Raw genomic sequence first — 9,365 nt, 5'->3', positions numbered from 1 at the left:
CCCGGGACCACCCCCCCCCCCCCCGCCACCCCCCTTCCCCAGCCCCCCCCCCCCCTACATGGGACAGACACTCTGACTTTCCTCTAGAGCCACCAGCACGCAGCGACCGCAGGGTCCCAACCGCAGCGTCCCAGCCTCTGCGGCGTCCCAGCCTCCGCGTCCTCACCATGAAGGCAGAGTCCTCCCTGGGCCTCTGGTAAGTTCCCATGCTTCAAGAATTCTCTTTGTCCTGCTCAATGTCCGGGGCTGGGAGGGGAGACAGGAGGAGAGTGAGGGAGATGCTGAAATGGGAGGGATGGGTCCACGTGTGCACACACTCAGGCCCCAGGGCAGGGGCAGAACTCAGCCCAGAGCCCGGCTCCCGAGCAGCCCAGGGGCCCTCCTGGCTCACCAGAGCCACTGCTGCTGCTGGCCCTCCCTCCACAGCCCCGTGCTCCCAGACCCCAGGCTGCGGTGCCCTGAGACCTGACTGGTCCCTGGGAGTGTTGGAGGGTGTGAGGCCCTGGCTCCGGGCGGCCCTTTCTGTCTCCCTGGCAACTTCTAGGTGGAGAGGGGGAGCATCCTCAGGAACCGCTTTCCGTCTCATTCTCTGAGAACCTCTCTGGCGGTGACAGGGGCTCAGGGAGGTCAGTGCAGGTTCATGGCCGGCCTGTGCGCCTGGTCATGGGCTTCCCCCCATCCCTACCCACCCCCAGCAGGAATGGGGTGAGGACCACACAGAGAGCCGGGGGAGGGGAGCAGAGGAAAAGGGTGGCACCCCTGTGATCGCTGAGGTGGCCTCAGGGAAGGCAGGAAGCCTTTGGGGGCACAGGGACCCTCCTGGGCTTCAGACAGCCCCCGGCTGGGCTCTTTATCTGCCCCTGGGGAGGGAGCACCAGAATTTCTATTTTCTTGGCCATCACAGCCTTGAAAAGAGCAGAGGGCGGGGCTGAGCGGGAAGGAGAATGGATGGGTGGCAGGTCAGGGTCAACTGCAAGGGGGAGATGGTCATTCTTCAGGCACAGCCACCTGCTCTGTGTCTGGGGCTGTATGTGCAGCTGAGGTCTCCTCATCAGCGTGTGAGGCCCATCTCTCCTGGGGCTCCATTGGGGAGCATCCTCCCCCTCAATCATTCAGCAAACGCTTATCGGTCCTTTCCTTGGTGCCAGAAACGGTGCTGGGTGCTGGGTGCTGGGTGCTGGGGGGAAAGGGACTGTTGTGTGCGCGGGTGTGCGGGTGCACAGAGCATACAATGCAGAGCGCTCAGAACAGCACCACCCGATAGAAGTACGATGCCGGCCATGTGCGTAATTTAAAATTTTCTGGTAGCCACGCTAACAGAAGAAAGAAGTGAGATTAATAATGGATTTTATTTAACCCAATATATCCAAAATATTATCGTTCCAACATGTAGAAGAAGTTAGAAAAACCTTAATCAGATACGTTACATTCTTTCCTTCGGACCAAGTCTTTAAAACCTAATACGTGAGCAGCCACCTGTGAGTAGGGGCTACTGTATGGGACAGCGAAGGCCGAGCATGTGCTTACACACAGTGTGGCCACAGGCCAGCAGCATCGCCTGGCAACTTGTTAGAAAGGCAGACGCTTAGGCCCCAGGCCCGCTGGATCCGAATCTGTATTTTAACTGTAGGCCCAGGTGCACAGTAAGTCTGAGGGGCGCTGTGTGCAGGGCTGGGGGGTTGAACGAGCAGGCAGAGTGCTTGCCCCAGTGGGGGTCTTCTCTGTGCCAGGCCTGTGCTTCTCACCATGGCTCTCACACAGCGCCATGTCAGGGATACCATCCGGGTGTCACCACCCCCAAACAACACAGAACAGTCTGCCCCAGTCCTCTTCCTCGGAACAGCCCCCACCCTACCCACCGCACCCCTTCCCCAGCTTCCCCCCTAGATGGGACAGGCACTCTCTGATTCCCTCTAGAGCCGCCTGCAGTGTCTAAATTCTCACAGCCACACAAATAGGATGTAGAGAGACCCAGGATTTGTGTCTTTGCCCCCCAAAGATCTTCAAGTATTTCTTCCTTGATCATCAAAAGGGGCCATAGTTGCCCTGGCCGGTGTTGTTCAGTGGTTAGAGTGTTGGCCCACAGACTGAAGGGTCGAGAGTTTGATTCCCTGGTCAAGGGCATGTATTTGGGTTGCAGGTTCGATCCCAGGCCCCGGTTGGGGCACGCGCTGGAAGCAACAGATCTATATGTCTCTCTCACATCGATGTTTCTCTCTCTCTCTCTTTCTCTCTCTCCCTACCCCTCCCTCCTTCCCTTCCGTTCTCTCTCTAAAAATCAATGGAAAAAATATCCTCGGGTGAGGATTAACAACAACAACAAAAGTGGCCATAGTCACAGTGCCCTGGTCCCTTCTCTGTGGGCCAATGTTTTCAAGCAGAAGACCTGGTGACCAAGGGCAAGAAGTCCCTTCATAGCGAGCCTGGGTGTGAAGAGATGTAAAAGGTGCTGGGTTCCTGTCCTTCCCCACCAAAGCGAGTTGACATTTAGGGGGTCTTCTCTGTGCCAGGCCTGTGCTAACAGCGGTAGCCCTCCTGCGACCATACTCCCAGGCAGTACTGTTACTCGTCCCGCTGTGCACATCGGTCATTGAATGCTCACAGTGCTCACACTCTCCACCCACCTGGCCCCAGAGTCAGACCTGCCTCCCTGCTCCTTTTCTCCTCACACGATCCTCCCTTTCTCCTGTCGCCTCTGCCCACATCTAACACACCAACATCTTGGGTTGTAAGCCACTTCCTGCGAGGAAATTGCTGAGTTAAGCTCCTCTAGTAAAAATCTTTCGACAAAGGATGATGGGGTTTTTAATAGATTAACCTTGACACCTGCAGCTATTTTTAAATGGAGCCAGACTGGACTTTCCACCCCTGCTTCTGCACACTTAGAGCCTCCTCTTTTTTAAAAAAAAAATTTTTTTTTAAATTTATTTCAGAGAGGAAGGGAGAGGGAGAGAGAGAAACATCAATGATGAGAGAGAATCATCGATCAGCTGCCTCGTGCACACCCCCTAGTGGGGATCAAGCCCCCAACCCAGGAATCGAACCCTGACCTCCTGGTTCATAGGTTGACACTCAACCACTGAGCCACACCAGCTGGGCTATAGCCTCCCCTTTAGCGGCTCTGGGACTGAGCTCCACCGTCCGGCCTCATTTCCTCATCTGTAACGTGGTCCCCAAATGATGTGCCTACCTACCTCGTGAGGCTCGGGTGAGCCAAGGCAGGTAAAGGCCCTTACAGACTAGAGCACCACGAAACGTTGGTCACCAAGATCGTTCTTGGACAGAGGATGCCTCTGAGCCTTGGCGATTGACAGCCTCTGGGATCCGAGTGAGTTCTTTCGTTAAGTAAACGCGTATCAAGTCAACTTTAAAAACAAATGAAAACGAAGAGCGTAATTGCAGGTGTGTGGGCAGAGCAGCTTCTAAAGACCGAATGGAACACCTTGGTGGGAGGTGGAAGCTGCGGGGGAAGCAGGGGAAGGAACCAGGTCATCTCGTTACTACTGCGGTCACTCATTAACCACAGCCAGAGCCATACTACCGGGCCGTCCGTGGATTGAACACTGGGACATGTGAGTGTCTTCTGGGGGTTGAACACTGGGCTCTGGGGCTTATGCACATTATCTGTAATCCGACAAGCACCCTACAATGAAGGGGGTTTACCCCCATTTTACAGATGAGAAAAACGAAGTTGGTGAGATTAAGTAACTTGCGCTAGGGATCAGGGTTGAGCCCTGGGTTGTAAGCCACTTCCTGTGAGTGGCTTACAACCACTTATTGGTCTGACTCAATACACCAGAAGGCTCTCTCCAGGGAAATCCTCTCCCAGCCATCTCTCAGGGACCTCTCTGCCCCCTTGGCCTGGCACAAAAGGTGCCTGTTTCCGTGATAGAATGGGAGCTTCTCACAGGAGAGCTAAACTTTTACCCAAGGAACAATGTTGGCACCTTGACCTCAGCTTGTGACCAAGAGCAGGTCTCCTCCACCGCCCGCCCCTCCGCACCCCCCCGCAAAGGGAAAAACACCACAATAGCCCCAGGGTCACGGGCTTCTCTTTCCCAGTGAACGTTTTTAGGAGAGAAGAGCTCCCAAGTTCTAGTCTTTGTTGAAAACATTCAAGAGACTTTCTTGTCCCCTGGTTTCTTCCATAAAAACAAAACCAGAAAAAGGAAAACAGGCAAAATATTACTGAGGGGGCGGGGTGGTGTGTGAACAATAGTGATGCCAGTCACCATTTCTAGGGAAAAGCTTCTAGGTGCTTCTGCTGACATCTGTGAGGAGAGGACTTACTATTTGACCCTATTTAGCCAGCGAGAAGGCACAGTAAAGAACCTACCAAAGGTTACCCCAATTAGGATGTATCCAAATTGAGTTTTTTAAAATATATATATATATATAATTGATTTCAGAGAGGAAGGGAGAGATAGAAACGTCAATGATGAGAGAATCATTGATTGGTTGCCTCCTGCATGCCCCGCACTGGGGATCAAGCCCAGAACCCGGGCATGTGTCCTGAGCAGGAATCGAACCATGACCTCCTGGCTCATAGGTGGACACTCAACCACTGAGCCATGCCGGCCAGGCCCAAGGTGAGATTTAAATGCAGGTACTCTGAGCCCAGAACCCATTCTCCTATCAGCACAAGGAAGGCAGATGCACGTGGGGCGTTTTGCTGACACTATTCACAGGCATGCTGGGAGTCCTGGAGCAAAGCGAGCTGTGGACGGTCTGTATGTGGCCCTCCAGGTCATTGTCTTCCAAGGTCTAGCAAGGAGCTGGCATACAATAGATGCTCGATAAATGTATGAATTCAGGCATGATCTAAAACACACTAGATTTTTAATGGGAAATAAAGAGAATAAACCTGAGATTAGAACAAGACCAAATTCTCCAGTTCATGCTCCAGCTGCCCATGCACACAGGCCACGGGGTGGGATGGCTGCACAGATGGCTCTTGAAGGACTTGGCCTTGCCCGGTAATGTACTCTGCATGGACCCACCCCTTGGTCATGCCCAGGAACCTTCAAATAAGAGTGATTTGGTGATGCTGGTGGTGCTGACAAAGATAGAGCCAGACCACCTGTAACCATATCGTGGTTCCACTGCTTACTACCTGTGCGAACTTGGGCCTATCACTCGGCCTCTCTGTGCCTCGGTTTCCTCATCTGTAAAATGGGGATAGTGATAGTACCTGTCTCGAAGGCTTTGGGAGGATCGAATGAGTTAATACAGAGGGAGCACTTAGAGCAGCGCTGGCCATCTGTGTCAGCTATTGTCACTTTCCTTCTTTTCTGAGGATTCCAGTGCCCTTTTCTGATTCTGTCTCTCAGTCACTTACAGACTCAGAATCTCATCTTGAGAGTTAGATGCCCAAGTGTAGGACCATCTCTTCCCCATGTCCCTTCAATTCTGTGTCAAGGACACAGGGCAGGTTTAAGATGAGCAGCCACTGCCTTCTGATCAGCATCGTAGGGGGGAGAGACCCCTGCAAGGTTCTGGGAAGAGAAGGAGACAAATGACAAAGTGGTGGGCTCACGAAAGGGACCTGTGACAAATGGCTGGAAGGACTGGGTGGACAGATGGAGAGGAGCAAAGGCCCCTGTCCTTTTATTGGAGAACTCCTTGTGGCTCCCTGAACAAGACAGTGGCTCCCCCGGGGCTGGGCTGAGGGTTGGTCTCCCTGGCTCTCTCTGCTGGGATGAGTAATATGGACCAGGGCAGAGGGTCTATATCAATCTAACCCAGCAGAAAAATGAATGAAAATTGAATTCCCCAAGGAGAATCGGGGAGCTGTTATCCAGACAAAGATAAATCAAAGGATGCCACAGAGACTGGGAGAGCAGGTTTCCAACGGCAGGAGAATAATTAAGGAAACAGTTTCAAAATGTAAATGATAAAAGAGGGTTTAGGAGGAATGAGGACAAGGAGGAGATGATGGAGATAGGGTGATGGGGAGCAGGGGCGGGTGAGTTCGCTCCCCAGTGGAGAAAGAGGCCGGGGCTCAGGATTGCTAGCGTCTGAGGGTGCGCTCCCCCCTCGGTGAAGCTCCTAAAATGTAAAGGTTAGAAGACTCCCCAGTCAGCTGTGCGGAGTGGAAAGAGCACCAGATTGGGAGTCAAAGGCTGGATTTAATTTGCAGTGGGCTTTGCAACTTATTAGTAGAGTGACCTTAGGCAAACCACTTAACCTTTCTGTTTCCTGATCCTCATACCCAAGCCCAGGCCTGATCATGAAGATCAAATGACCTAAAATATGTGGAAGAAATTTGAAAAAATGTGAAGTGCTAGACAAATGCACGCTACCATCATTTTCCTAAGTTCAGTTTCTGGAAATCCTTCCCTCAGAATTGGAACCACTGACATGTTGGGTTTGGTTCCCAGAAATGTAACGTGTAAATGTCCAGCAGGTGCCGGATACTCTTACCGACATATTGACTGTCCGCCCTGGGGGAGCCACCTCCCAAAGGCACAGGTCTGAGGGCTGCTGCTCCTTGGAGGTCACCTGCCAGCCCTGGGCATCTTTTCGTGAGAAAAGCCCCCTTGAGTCAGCTCATAGGTTAAATTCCAAACAACAGGATGCAATATTGTGAGATGTTAAGTATAGGAAAATATTAGCAGGGATAACCACCACCCAAGTGTCTGTCTGTGGGACTCAGCTATTCCCCATTCTCTGGGGACTGAGACTAGCTTAGCTAGCTTCAGTTTTTCCCTCCACCAAGTAGGTGTAATAAAACCACTTATGGAATCGTTGAGAGGAGTAGAACTATGCAGGTGGAAGCACTTACCTTGGGGCCTGGCACAGTTTTAAACTTTCAGTAAGTGTTGGTTGTTTTTATGACCATGGTATACCATTATGTTGTTGTTGTTATTACTGTCAGCAGCAGTGGGCACTAAAAATCGATTTAAGGAAGCTTTTTATTGGGTTTTCATCATTAGCTAGGGAAGTGGGGACCAGGAGGGGGGTAAAATGTCTTGGCAGATGCAGATGTTAGTAGAAGACCGTGGGAATGGGACCCAGTTCTCACCAGGAGGCAGATGCCTCTGGAAAAGTCTTATAATGTGGAACAGGCATCTGTTGGCTGAGCTGCCGGCCACAGGTTCCAGGACTGAGGGCCCAGTGGACCTCCTAAGGCTCTTCTGCCACCAGGAGAAGTGACAATGGCCTCCCCTGTACCAGGGCTGGGCACAGGAGGGTCCCCACCACAGTAATGCTGCCCCTCCCCCAGCCACAGGCTAGTGGCATGTAATGAGGAGAGGGGAGGACCTGGGCAGCTTCATACCAGGGGAGCAGGAGCAGCAGGGAACATTTGAAAACTATAATTCTAAATTATAAAAGTAATCGCCACACAGGCTCCACATTTCACTGCATATAAATATTTTATCTTTTAATAATAGTACTAAAAAAATATAACCACTTTACAGGAAATCTGGGAAAGAGAAAAAAGAAGAAACACTCCGTAATATAATATACTTTTTACCCTAACGTAGTTTTGAATAGCATTTGGATATCTTTCCTTTCAGTCCCCCGCCCCCAGTGTTTTTGAAAACAGTATTTTATCAGTTTTTTTTTCTGTTTGATAAAATGTGCTATTGAGGAAACTGAAAAAAACAAAAACAAAGAAAAATATCCACTGTACAGATAATCACTTTTATTTTTTCAGCATATTTTCATCTATGCTTCTCTTTTTAAAATATCTCAAAATTCATATTGCTTCATATTCTCTTTTTTCCCTCCTAATAAATCTTAAACACTTTTCTACATTACTAATATCCTTCTGATATATTTTCTAACAATTACATGGCATTCCATTTTATTTACTCAAATTTATTTAATAATCCCCTATTGTTGGATATGTAGGTTATTCTCTTTTTAAAATGTTATGAAGTTCCTTGTAACTATATCCTTATAAATATTCTCGATTATTTTCTGCAGATAATTTTCTACATGAATTGGGTCAAATTTTTAGGCTACAAAACATATCGCCAAAATGCCCTCAGAAGACACTGCCCCTTTTTGAATTCCCATCAGAATATTGTTTTCTAATTTCTGAACATCCTCATCAACAGTGGGTATTATCACTGCTAACATTTTTCTATACTTAAAATCATACAGTATTGCATCCTGATTTTTAAAAAATCAGTCATTTCCATGTTGCTAGATTTCATAATTAGTTTTAATAATTGTATAACATAGTACCAAACAAATTTAACTTATTTCACTAAACATCTTTTATTTTGTGGGGTATTTAGGTTATTTTTCTCCAAAACATAATGCTGTAATAACATCTTCATGTATGAAACTATTTTTTTCAATGTTATTGTGTGTACTAGTGGAATTGCATGAGCTAAAGGGTATGAAAGTTTTATGGATTTGATACAAATTGCCAACTTGCTTCCCACATGGACTTAAGAGTTTATAACGCACACCAGCAATATTTGTGAGAGTAGCAGATGGCCATTTAACAGATGAGAGGAAGTATGTACTGTGATGTTTTATTTTGCTTGTCTTGGATTGCTAACAGAGGCTGGCACTTCCTCGTGTTTGTTTACTAGTTATATTTTTGTGGAAAACACTGAAAATGTCACCGTGGTTCTTTGCTTTTTTTTTCTTGGGGGCTGGAGTCACCTGGCAGGTAAACCGGGAAGAAAGTGTGCCAACCCCGTGCCAGTAGCCATAGAAGTCATTGTGACACTGAAGACAAATGCTAAGTGCAGGTGAACGGGCCATCATGCTCGTCCCTCCCCAACCCTAGTGTCCCCTGTCTGGGGACAACACCAGGAAACAACAAAAAAAACAACAAAAACAAACAACAACAACAAACGGGACGTGCGGGAAGTCTGGAGAGGGTACACAGTTCCTCTTCCCACGCGAGCTGGACCTCACTGTGCTGGGAGGACACATGTGTCTGCATCTCTAGAACGAAAAACGCAGAAGGGGCTGACGCACGGGCTGGGACCCGGAGAGCCGCTAATTCCCTGCGGCATCGGAGCTGGGGTTCCCGAGCCTGCAGTCAGGCGGCGTCGAGTGTCTGATGAAGCCTCAGAGAACCTCCACGGAGACCCGCTCCGGCAGCGGGCCTCTGCTTGATCTCCTCCAGGAACCTGCGTGGAGAATGTGAGCGTTGATGTGTGTCTTGTCAGTACAATCAGCAGCACACGTCCCCTCGCTGCTGAGCCCGGGTGTCCTGCTTGCAGGCGCGAGGCGGAGGTTTTTTTCAAAGCGCCCGCGGTTGCAGCGGGCTGCGCAGAGCGGGCTCTAGGGACCGAGGACAGGACCACGCTGAGCGGACCAGGGCTGAGCGGCCCGGGAGGCCCTGTCGCCCCAAAGCAAGGGGCCCCGACGGGTGGAGAAAGAGGGTAGAGCGG

Source organism: Myotis brandtii, unplaced genomic scaffold (genome assembly GCF_000412655.1).
Source record: "Myotis brandtii unplaced genomic scaffold, ASM41265v1 scaffold630, whole genome shotgun sequence".
Lineage (NCBI taxonomy): Eukaryota > Metazoa > Chordata > Mammalia > Chiroptera > Vespertilionidae > Myotis > Myotis brandtii.
The sequence above is the reverse complement of the archived record's forward strand: the minus strand, read 5'-3'. Positions refer to the sequence as shown.